General features: G+C 54.3%; 1 protein-coding gene across 2 annotated transcripts in view; it reads right to left on the bottom strand.

The window, feature by feature from the left end:
* Positions 1-6,892: 6,892 nt before the first annotated feature.
* MAPK1 (mitogen-activated protein kinase 1) overlaps positions 6,893-12,656 on the bottom strand; it is a 94,379-nt gene continuing 88,615 nt past the window's right edge. For both annotated transcript variants that reach the window (XM_037823677.1, XM_037823678.1), the window contains exon 9: positions 6,893-11,482. The gene's annotated coding sequence lies outside the window, so the exon portion shown is untranslated. The remainder of the gene's footprint in view (positions 11,483-12,656) is intronic.

Here is a 12,656-nt window from a genome sequence, read left to right as displayed (position 1 = left end):
TAGAAGATCCAGAATTGCAATTGGCCGAGTGCCCCTTGGAGGCTCTCCAGTCCCCATACAGCCGACACTGACCTTGATGGAGGGGCTTGAGCTGGGACCTGGGTACAGAAATGTACAAAGCACAGTCAGCCTGCCTGAGATGCTTCCAGTCTGGCCGGGAGCCGCAGCAATTCTACAGGGTCTTTCAGCCTGCCCTCCACCCCGACATCCTGCCTAAAATCCTGGAGTTGGCCAAGAGCAGCCATCCTGCCAAGGTGCGATTTCAACGTGCTGGAGTATTTGCAAGGTACTTAAACTCCCCGGCCCCCAATCTGCCCAGTGAGGGACTGGGGTCGGTAGTCTCTGCAGCCTCTTGAGTTCAAAAATTCCATGATTTTCCAATGGTTTCCTTTATCGTCTTCCAGCCCCTTCCTAAGTCCACGGCTGCTGTTGGCAAAGCAACCACAAGCCGACTTAGGTTCTTTCCAAATTAAACATTTTCCAGATGAGGGCTGAGGAGAGAAAGGAGTGAAAGCAGGGAAGACATGAAGCTACCGATGGGAGCGGTTGCCACGCCGTCACGCCGTCCATGGGGCCTGCCAACTGCCAAGTGCCGTCTCCATTTTTGCTGCCAATGAAGGCGTCTGAGGGACGATAAGGACCAGCCTCCTACGGCGAGGCGGAAAAAAACAAGCAGGTGTTTTCATTAGAAATAGAACCCAATGACAGGGGATGTGTGTTTCAAGAGTAGGCATTTGCCCAACATTCAGGATTCCTGGAAACGTGGATAAATCGCCGGGGGATGTGGTAGAAGGGTGGACGCTAGGAGGTATGTCTGGGAGGGAGCCGAGAGCCTGGAGTTTCTAACAAGCTGAAGCTGGCCCAAGCCCACCCTGTGAGCATCAGGTTTTAGTGGGGGGCCCCAGGTGGACAGCAGACGCCCCAGGGGCCATCACCCCAGTGGAGCGGACTGGAGACCACCGGATTCGGAAATGCACGTGGGATTTGTGCGTTGCAGGATCAAAGCAGCAGGGAGGCAACGTGGAGGAACCTAAAACTCTGGTAACTGCTGGAGTGGCTTGCACAGTTTGCTGGAACATTCCCCAACGCTGGGCGTGGAGGTTCTTTTGGCTTGTACAAATAACGCTGGTGTAAGCAGCTCTGGACATGTGGCTTTTCCCTTTTGAATTATTGTCTTGGGGGAAAAAAAAATCCCGGTAATGGATTTACTGAGTCAAAACACATCTTTTCATTTGACTCTGTCCCGATATTACGGGCAGCCCACGGATGTCACGAATGTGATTCAAAAAGAAATATTTTAGTTGTGGTAAAATACACATAACCTAAAAATCAATTTAGCCATTTGAGTGGCTAATTCTGGGACATTAAGTACATTGTCAATACGGTGTAACTTTCACTACCCATTTCCAGACTATTTCTATCATCCCAAACCAAAACTCATGCTCATTTTTACCAGTAACTCCCCATTTCCCACACCCCCACCCCTGTAACAACTCTCCTGCTTTCTGTCTTATGAATTTGCTTATTCTAAGGATTTCATGTAAGAGAAATCCTACAATTTCCGTCCCTTTGTGTCTGGCTTATTTCACTCCGCAGGATGTCTTCGAGGCTCACCGCGTCGTGGCCCGTCCCAGCACGTCACTTCTTCCCACAGCCGAGTGATAGTCCATCGTCTGAACAGACACGTTTTGTTTATCCATCCACCTGCCGGCGCTCGGGTGGCTTCTGCCTTTTGGCTTTTATCAATAATGCTGCAGTGGACATCGGTGTACAAATATCTGCCTAAGACGCTGCTTTCAATTCTTCTGGGCGTATACTTGGGAGTGGAATTGCTGAATTCTATGTTTAACATCATGAATGTGATTTTTTTTTTTAATTAGAGAAGTTATGGGTAGTGAGCGTGACTTTAGGTAAAAGCCTCATCAGGAGTGGTCCCTTCTCCGGCCTGGGTTTCGTGTCTTCATCACGTGCCTTCCTTCCTTATGATCTAACGCCCTGTGTCTTAGACACTGCCTTGCCCCTCTCCCCTGGAGACTTCAGTCTCTGTCTCTGCCACCCCGCTGTCCTGCTCTCCGTGCAACTTGGGCTTGAAATCTCTGATAACTCCTCTAACAGATGGGCTTTTTTGAGGAGTACTTCACCCACTCGGGAACTGCACCCCCTCTTTGGCAGGCCCCAGGGCTGGGTGTCCTGACTCCCCAACCCCCCACCCCCACCCCCGTCTACCCCAGGGCTGCTTGGGGCCCTTGGAACTTTCCAGCGTACACCCCCCCTGCCTGCAGCTCAGCTCAAAACCCTACGTTGTGTGGTCACACTGGCCTTTTTCAATTCTTCAAAACGACTTCTTGGGGACTCCAACGATGGCGCCCCATTTTCAGTCCTCTCTTCTAATTCCTCTGCAGTGAGTGGCCCACACACGTTTCATTACTTAGGACGAAGCTCCATTTTCCGGCAACTTCTGCTTTCCAAAGCAACTCACGTCCGCCGTCGTCACTGACCCTCAAACACTGGTGTGAGGTGGGCCAAGCAGAGCTGTGTCCTGCAGGGGAGTTTAGGGTCTAACTGTCGTGCATAATTTGTAAATTACATGTGGCCAGAATAACCGGAGAAAAACAAGCACTGCCACAACTCATCTTTTACTAGACTCCAGTCAACCTCTGCCAGATTCCATTGCACTCGTTCATCGTTCCATGAGCAATTTTCCATCCCCATGTCACAAAGTTTGGCTTTTATGATTTCTCTTATGGTAAAAAAAAAAAAAAAAAATGTGTGTGTGTGTGTGTGTGCAAGAGGACTGCAGCTTTAATTTGCATTTACAGCACTAGATGCTTCTCCCCCTGGAAGCAGACTGTGTTCTTGGTTTGGCCTTCAGTCGGGACGAGACGACTTCACCATCAGGCAAGATGCTGGTGGCCACGAGGTCGTCTGCCCCGGGGCTTTGGTCTGGGGGGAAACCCAGCCCTGTGCACGCTCCACTCACACGTCCCAGTTTGTCCAAGGCCAGGGGTCTTCTCCAGCTCCCGCCGTTCGGGAGGCATGTTGGAAGGGCATCGGGAAAGCAAAGCCACGGATGAGCGAGTGGGCACAACTGCCGGGTCTGGTGGCGTGAGGAGCTCCTGGGGGATTTGAGAACCACCATCAGCGGGAGACGCGGACACCCCGTGAGCTGCTTTTGAGATTTTGCGCAGGTGGGGTGGCATGTGGGAATCCTGGATTTTACACGCGATTGTTCTGTGAACAATTTATCTACTAAAAATTAAGAAAAAGACTTCATGCATATATTAAGTCCTGGAAAGTGGAATAATATGGTCTTACATAGAGCCTGATTTTTGCACAAACAGAAGAAAGCATCAATGGAAACAGGTACAGCGGAAGAATGTTCCGGAATGAGCAGTGCCTCTGTGTAGCCCGTCCACCGACATCACATCTCCCAGGATGTGTCTGCTAGTTTAGTTTACACCCCCTGCCCCCCCAGGATTACCAGGAGTGTGCTCCCTGAAACTGGGGGCTGCTGGGATGACTCAGGCCGTGGTCTGGGGAGGGGTCCGCTCCCCCACACTCCCCTCACCCTCCTCTCACCCTCCTCCAGGTGGCTCCAACCTGCAGCTCCACCTGTGGGCAGGTGAGGGGGTCTCCCTGAGGCCTGGAGGATGGGGGTGCTGGAGGGGGAGAGCCCGGAGCAGCTGGGAGTGTGGGGCACCTCGGGAAGGGGCTTCGTGTGAGACCACCATGGCCAGGTGGGTCCGGCTGCTAGCGGGGAGGCAGGGACGTGGTCCGGACGGCAGCGGGGTGTCCGCCCAGGCCGGGATGGTCCTCCGGGATTCTGACACGGCTCTGTTTCCTGCAGGAACTAGAAATGCACATCTGTCACCTCCAAGGAAAAACGAAAAGCAAAGCAACCAAAAGATGATAAGGAAAGGGGAAGATGCCGTGCGGGACCCTCTGCAGCTGCAGCTCGACCCGCCGTCTCCCAGGCCTCACGCCCACACAGCACAGCACCCCAGTTTCTCCAGCAGAGAGGCCCAGTGAGCCCAGCGGTGCCAGAAGCTGAACTCCTCCAGGCTCCTCCGTGCATCCTCGGGAGGGTCCACTCGTACCAGGGCTGGTCAAGGGCTACGTCCAGTGCCCGACCACCACCGAAGGGGGACTGGAGCATGTGTCTGTCTGTCCTTTTGTCCATGGAGAGCCCATCTCCCCAGCTTGTGTCGTTAACGGGAGACGTGTGGCTTCTGTCCCCCCACCCTGGCCTCCCCAGGTCAGTTCAACCACATCTCACCTTCCTGGGAGACAGGTGACCGCTGTAACCCACCCCCGGGTGCCAAAGGCCTGCCGAAGCCCCCGGTCTCGAGTGCGAGGGTCCACGTGGCAGCCAATCTAAGGAGCCACATTGAACCTGGGGAAAAAATTCTCACCGAACCTTCCCACTTTGACGGTCCTTTTCTGGGGAACCCTTTTGTCCTTTAGAGAGATGTCAGGCAGAGTTAAACTGGGCCCTGCCCCAGCTACCCCTGTCCCCGGGTCCTGGGAGGGACCCTGTGTGTGCTGGCTGCACCCCCTCTCGCCGAGACCCCGGCTTCCGTCATTTGTGATGAGCGAGGCAGGAGCTAAGGCTGTTTCTCGTTGGTCGTGACACCATCTTCCTGTCCCCCCCGGCCCTGGTTCCCCGACCCCCCCAACTTCTTTTAAGTGTTCTTTGTTGTCTGCACGTTGCCAGGAGCAGCTGGTCCCCTTTCAGGGTTATTCTTGAAAGCCTGGGTCCCCCACTTTCAGGGCTGTGCCCCTTTGGGGACCCTGTGCCTCCTCCCGGCTTCCTTCACCCCCTGGGACAGGAGTTCTTGCTGGACGTAAAACTCTTTCTCCTCTTTGAAACCCGTTTTGGCCCAGCATTTCCTTCTCTAACCAAGAAGGAGTGAAAGACGGAACGGCCCGGGCTCCGCGGTGCAGGTTTATGCCTCTCCCTGGGTTCTGCTGTGGTGCTTTGGTTCCCATGGGGAATTCACGTCAAGCTGCTCCGTGGGAGGGAGCCGGATCCGGCTGCTGGGCCGCCCACCCTGGCCGCCTCGGAGCAGGTAAACGTCACCGATTCATTTCACGGAAGGGTGCCGGGGATAAAAATATTTGACAACCACTGCTCTGTGGGATGTGCAAGTGCAAGCAAAGGCGTTCAGAGGCATTTTGTTTTTTTAAACAGTTCTTTAAAAGAAAGGAGCCTTGGCTTCTTGGAGTCATGTTTGTGTTCTCCTTTGGGTCCTCCTCCTTGTGCATGGGGTTCAACCCCGCAAAACCCACATTTTCTAGCCCATGGCCAGTAGGGTAACACTTTACACTAGTGTTTTCAAGGGAAGGAGTGGCAGCTCTGAAAAGGATGTGAAAGCATCCTCCGGGGACTAGAAGGAAAAAGGGGCACGCTGGTCTCCAGGGTGTCGACGGCCCCTGGGTCCTCAGAGCTGGCCTGGTGGGAACCACATGACGACAGGGGGCCCACACCGCCACCCCGCAGCCAAAGGCCTCGTCTGTGCCCCGTGCACACCCCCACGTCCGTGTGTGCGACGCGCCACCCACGAGGGGCCCTGCCTCCCGCTGTGTCCAAGGCTGATGGCCAGCTTTGGTTACCTTCTGGTCTTGCTGAAGAGGGCGGCTTTTGAGAGGAATCCTCTCCGGTACCCACCCGGGTAGCAGCTGCTGCTGAGCACGGAGCTGAAACGGTGCCAGCTGGCTCAGGGCAGGGGCCTCGCTGCCAGTCGGTGAGGGGACAGCATCTCCAGGCTGCTGTGGGACGGCAGAGGGTCACCGGAAGAATCTCCTTAGGCTCCTGCCTTTGGAAAGAAGAGAGAAGGTGCACATCAGGAAGGTGAGGGGCGGGGAAGGAGCCAACAGCGGAGAACTTTTCCAAGGGGACGGTGGCCCCAAGGCTCTCCAGTGGTCCCCTCGGGAAGACGGAACTTGGCTTTCAGAGGTGGGATTCCTGGTTTTCACACTCTGTGGTAGCCGTTCAGCTTGTGGATGCAGACAGAGATTTTGATCACACGCCCGATAGCTGCCCTCCCTCGGAGCCCAGTGCCCCCAGGATTCCCTGGAAGCAGGGGCTGTGCCCCTCCCCCCCCCACAGCTGGCCCCAAGACAGGCACTACCCGGTGTTTGCTGACTGACCTGGGAGCCGATGAGCAGGCCAGCCCGGAGCCAGGCAGGAGGAGACGCACACGATGGGTTTGTTCCACTGGGCGACTCGACAACTGAAATTGAACAGTCTCTTCCTTCCGTGCTTCTGCTACCAGTGGACAGGGTGTCAGAACCCAGATGGGTGCCACGTCCAAGACGCTGCCTCAGTTTTCCTGTTCTCTCCCCATCCCTTCAGGAAGCCCCATGGATACAGTCAGACTCCTGTTGTGTTGAGAGGAGCGTGAAGGACCTGGATGTCCCGGGGGTGTGACCGTGGCCCCACACCCGTCCACCCCACCCGCCAGCCCTCGCCAGCGCCACCTCATGTCCGTGGTCCTCGGCTCTGCCCGGCCCTGGGCACCACCCTGACCGCGGATCTGCACAGCTACGTGTCCTGCCTCTCCAGGGGAGGCCCTCTCTGCGGCCGATGGCCCGTCCCTCGTCCCTGCTTCTCAGGGTGGACCCCTCATCTGACTCCCACCTCCCTCGAAAGACTCCCCGGGGTGCGGGCACAGCGTTTCTCCCTCCCCCCCCAGAGACGGTGTCTGCAGCCACCCTTGGAGCCAGGCTCAGGGAAGGAGGCCCCTCTCCTTCGAGGCCCATGGCTGTCGCCCCCACTAGCCCTCTCCCTCCATCTGTTGCTCTTGGGGGTCTACACTGCCCACCCTCACGCTGCCCTGTCAAGGCGAGACGCTCATCCCGAGTCAAGTGGAAGAACGAGATTAGACTCCCATGCCGAGCAAGGAAAGGACTGTTTTAATTGCTTTCTACAGAACGTGGACGCCAGCGAACAGTGTCCCCCTTTCAGAGAGAAAGCAGCACATGCCCACGAGTGTTTCAAATACCCACCCAAAGCGTCCAGTTTAGGCTGGATCAGCTCATTTTCCTGATGAAGTATCTGACGCATCTGCCTTTCTCGTACTTAACAGAGCACAATTACTTCCGTTAGCAGACATTTTAGTGTCATTTTGCATCAAAATTTTAAAAAAAGCATTTAGGAGGATCTGCCATTTATGAAGTGTGTTTTTTAAGCATTTACTATGTGTAACACTTTAAATATATTTATAATCTTCACCGCATGCAAGGCAAGAAACACTGGTTCTATTTGGCAGCTGAGGGACCAAAGTGGAGACAGGAGCTCCGAGACGCCCACCACCCAGTCCAATTCTGAATCAGTTCTCTGGTTCCAGAGTCTCTGCTCTTTGTGTAATACGACATCAAAACGTCCTCCAGTGTTTCTGTCTCATAACCAAGTCATTACTGATGCCCAGTACTGACCAAAGAGCCAAACATCCGAGAGTCCTTAACGTATTCCTAAGTGACTTCTTGGTCTGGAAAAAGGGGCGCCCAGGGCATGTACCTCAGGTATGGGTTGCTCGGGCTCCACGAGAGGAGGGGGCCAGGGCATGCCCTGGGAGGGTCCCCAGCCCGCCTCCTTCCCCTTGGACCCCGAGGTCTAGAGAACCACCTGGAAGGACCTGATGATGTGGAAACCCCCTTCTACTGCTGAGGGCTGGATTGGGGAGACACACTTATCTGGGAAGTACTATAAGAAAGGGCTAGACACTTTCCTATTTTCACATATGAAATTCCAATTAAACTATACACGCACAGAACTATGTTATTTTGGTAATACAGAGACACAATTTAATGATTCTAAGTTATTATTTTTTTTTTGTAGTTTTCTTTTTTTACAAGTCAGGTGCCATAAACATTCAAATAATCCATCGTTTAAAAAGTACGTTTACAACATCAGAAGAATTAGGATGAAATATAAACCTTTCTACTTACAATTTTTATACAGATTAACCAAATCACGAATGCCACAAATAAGTGTTAAATTGTAACAATATAATGAATAAACATTCAGCTTCTTAATAAAATCTTCCTTTAACATTTTTAAACTTACCGTTATACTAAATAATCTAAGCAGGGTTCTGGGGTACAATACCAGAAGGCACCAACAGTACAAAGCAGATACGAAGCAGTTTCAGAACTTTCTTGAGTGCGCTATGTGGAGCAACAGCACAGAAAAAGGCAACGAGCTTTAAGTCCACCTGGCGCAGCCCTTGAGAATATTCTCTGAATTCCCAGGCCTTCCTGAGCCGTCCTGTGGCGCGATTACAGGAGGAGGGAGCACGTGTTGGCTTGGCTGTTACATGCGTCTTATCGTCACTGGATGAGTCTTGAACGTCAAACACCAGCATTACAAGTTTAAAGCATGGATGCTTTAAGAATGTGTAAGCAAAAGGATTGCTCGGATTTTCAAAACCACAACATTTACAAAAATATTTCCCTTAAACTTGGGATTGCTCCAAAACAGTGATTTACAAATATAAAAGTATCACGGAAGGGCCCAAAAGCAGGGGTGCATACGTGTGTGTGTGTGTGATGACATACGGTCAGCATTCTATAGAAAAGTCACCAATTTTAAAACCGGATCAACACAGAAGCAAAGAAACATCTGGATGGCTGAACGCCAGGCACAGGCAGAGAAGGCAACACCTTTACGAGTCCTTGAAGACCACTGCCAGGCCCTGGGGGGCTCCCGAGAACAGACAGTTCCCTCCACAGCCATCGCCCGTGCGTGAAAACAGGAGTCCGGTGACCGTGCCATGCCCGGTGGCCTCCGAGAGCTTCGAGGACGCGGCCAGCAGGGCCGGCCTGACCGACTCCTTCAGCTGCACCCCACTCCCGTGTGGACAGTTTGTTTCACACGAATGACAGGGCTGGAATGTTTCACCTGGGGATCTTTGCTTGCATTTTAGACACCAAGAAAACCATTAGTCTGAAGGCTTATCTGACGCATGACTAATGGAGGCGTTTGGTATCACCAATATGAATTTAGATGACCTAATCTCTACATTTTTAGAAATGTAAGAAGATTCAAAATGAGAAGCCTATTACACATCATAGCTAGTACTTTTCACGGGACAACCGCAGACCTGTTAAATTACATTTGGCATGATCAATAAAAAGCACACAACTTACGGCTACGGTGATTCCAGAATGCGGCTCGTGGTTTCATGCCAATCGGGTGCCATAGTGACAGCAAGGGGGGCGGGAAAGAGCTCTCGGTCCCAGGACTCAGCCTTCCTACTTAGAAGGGGATTGCAAAATTAACTTCATGGCAACACTGACATTCCAAGAAAGCATGAAGAAACAAGAGTAATTAAACAAACGGTCAGTGCTCCTTTTAAATGAAAACCGACCTCTCCCGGGACCAACTCAGTCAGGCCTGTGTGTTGTCCGTGCTTTGCGCCCTCCTCGGGGCAGCCCGGAGAAGGCAAGTGAACACATGGACTCCAGGGCATGGGTGGTTCAGATTTCCGAGGAGCCAGAGGTCCTCGTCCGGCCACCAGCATCCGGGCCGGGGGCTACGGCCTGAGGGGCGCCCGCCTGTGCCCAGTGCCTGCTCTGGGGAAGCAGAGACAAGCCCTCTTTAGAAAGAACCAGAATCCAACCCGAGACATTTGCCTTCTTCCTCAGGGTTGGAAAGAGTGTTTTAGCCCCATGATCTGGAAAAGGGAAAACGTGAGAATCGATTCTCTGCAGTGCAGCGGGAAAAGGACCCTACCGGATTGACTGCACATTGTTGCTGTTCTGGGTAAACCCGAGTGGGAGGAGGGCTGGGGTGGGGAGGTGAGGCCCAGCAGCACTTCCGTTCTAAAGCAGAAGCTGACCGTGCGTGGCCGTGCGGACACACGAGCCAGAGGAAACCACCACTGAACCTTAGCATGAATGAGGAGAGAGAAGATGTACATTTATTTCCATGAATCACAAGTGCATTTCTGATCACAGTAGCCCATTCTCCACTGCTGTCAAAATCAAACAAGAAAAAAAAGGACAGCTGAGAAACGAAAAGTTAAAAACAGAACTGTTTTTCCTAAGTGACTGCTGGAGAGCGTTTTCTGTGAACACAGCTCGGAGGTGACAGGTTTTCCGTCTCGGTCACAAGGCATGTGGCACTCGGATGGTCGTCTCTGCACAGGGAGCCGCGACGGCCATGCGAGGGCACGGGAAGCACTGGACGGGGCGGGGTCCTCACCACAGGGCAGAACGGGGTCGAGGGCGCAGTGCAGGGATGGGACACCGAGTCCACTCCATGGCTCACAGGGTCGGGGGCAGATCCTTGGACAGGTCGGGAAGGGGGGGGACAGCTTCAGACGTGACCTGGTGCCAGCGTGCCACGACGGCCTTTACTCGGCGGGGTCAGAAATGTGGGCGCGCTTGACAACAGAGACGCCTTCATGTCACAAGCTCACGGAGGCTGATGAGAGATTATCTTGTAGTTGGAAAATGAACTTGAGGTGCTGACATGCTGTTGGAGGAAAGGGGTCGTACACTCTCTCATTTGAAGACGCAGTGTTCCTCTCGGCCGACTCCTCAGGCACTGACTGGGCACTGAGCTCCCGAGGACTGGCCCGACAGGCGCCTGGGGCCCGTCTCCTACCCTCCTACCTCCCCAGAAACTCCCCCGCACAGTGTCGGGGCCTCTGGACCTCTCGCTCCAAATGCTGAGTGAAGCCGCCACGTTGAATCTCTTTGTGTCATTCTGGCAAACACTCAGCACCATGCACAGCACACATTTTGGCAAGTGTTACACGTCTATAAATGATACAGCGAATCATAGTACACCTACTGGGTGAAATTGCTGGGTGCTGGGTGCAGGGTACGTCTTCCTTTTTAATTGGAAAAATGACCGAATCTTCTAGAAGCTGGGCAAACAGCACATACCTTAAATATGTTAGGGACTAACGTGAAAGTACGGCTGGCAAGCACCCCCAGAGGGTTTCCGAGATGGGTGTCCCCGCAGCAGCCTGCCTCGTGACCCAAGGGCGTTTGCACGACTCCTGCTCTGAGGAGACGGCTGTGGTCGGAAGTCCAGGTGCACACGAGGGGCCGTCCCGGACTTACAGTGCCCTGGGCAGGAGCCTCCCCGTCACAAAGTGGGACCCCAGTGGCAAGGAAAAGGCCTGTGTCTGGCGAGCCTGCCCGGGTCAGCAGGGTGGCGTGCAGGAGAGGACTCGGAAGAGGAGGGAACCACTGCATCTTTCAAACCAGAAAGCGATTAGTGACGGAAGCAACGGCGAGCAGCAGGTGCGCCGGAGCACACACCGCCACTGCCACCGCGGTGACACACAGGGGCAGGGACACTTCTCTGGACTGAAGGGATTCTCTGAAAGCATAAAAGCCACAACTACCAGAAACCACCCCTCAAACAGCTCAGGGGAGTCAAGGTGGAGAAGCCGAGACGGGCTGGAGACAGGCCAGGGATCAACAACTGGAGGAACTGAGCACGGCGAGTCCTCGGAGCCTCGTCCTAGAGAAACAAAAACACACTTCGGTGGGTCAGTGCCGGCAGCGTCAGGAGAATGGGAAAGGGAAACTGGGCAGCTCGGAGGGGCCGGGGCCCTGCCCTCCCTGCCCCCCTCCCACGCCCGTTGCCCCCAACCCGGCACACGCACACACCCAGGCCGGCTGCAGCGCCCCCAAGATGCCTCGGTCAACCACATGCCTACCCACCCCTCCCGCGTCAGAACTAAGCTGGAAGGTCTTTGTACAGTAACGCATCTATATACAACAAATCTCCCGCCTCTTCCTGCTCTCAGCAAGGCTCTTTCTCTGGGTGACCAGGTGGGTCAAACTCAAGCACACAGAAGTGGAAAGTGTGTTGTTGTAATGCTCAAGTTTTCTCTGGCTGGAACAAAGCAAAATAAGCAGAACGAGGCCCCAGCTGGCAGCACAGGGCCGGCCGGCTGGGATTCTGGGAGGGCAGCGAGGCCGGCACGGTTCCCAGGGGGGTGGAGACGGTTTGGACCCTCAGGTCAGAGGTCACCGGGTGGCTCCTTTCCTGCCGGCCTGTCTGGGCAGCCCTGAGAACCAGTGCCCTGACTGGGGTGCTGCCCCTGCACGGGGCCCACCTGGCTCCCCGGATGTCTGCAGGGGGCCGCGAGAGGCCCAGCAGGAGGGCGGAGGGGCACGTGTGGGAAGCACACTGCCCCTTCTTTCCAGCCCCATCGGCCCTCACCACTTGCAGCCTTGTCACCCCTGCCAGCGGGGACTTGTGGCTGCGGGCCTGGTGCTGTGTGTTCCCGGCGCTTTCCGAATGCAGCCCCAGGCTCCCCTCCCGGTGTCCAAGCCACGATGCTCGGCACTGGGTCCCGGCCCCTCTCCCAGGGGCAGGCCAGTCAGAGGCGGTGCAGAAAGAGCAGAAGGTAACGGAACTTGGGATCTAGAAGACATGGATTCCCCACCTGGCTTCGCCACTGATGATGCACGTTTGTGAGCAAATTCCTTACACACTCTGATCTTCAGTTTCCTCAGTCATAAAGCTGGGGACTCCACCGTCTTCTGACAGTGCTGCTGTGCTACTCAGAATGAAATGTTCACGAGAGAACCTGGCCTCTGGTTTAATAAATGCCTCCAGCTCCACCTACCTCTGGATTCACTTTTACACTCTAGTTGACCAAATTATAATCCCAGATTACTCTGAA

The sequence above is a fragment of the Choloepus didactylus genome (assembly GCF_015220235.1).
Source record: "Choloepus didactylus isolate mChoDid1 chromosome 23 unlocalized genomic scaffold, mChoDid1.pri SUPER_23_unloc1, whole genome shotgun sequence".
NCBI lineage: Eukaryota > Metazoa > Chordata > Mammalia > Pilosa > Megalonychidae > Choloepus > Choloepus didactylus.
The sequence above is the reverse complement of the archived record's forward strand: the minus strand, read 5'-3'. Positions and strand labels throughout refer to the sequence as shown.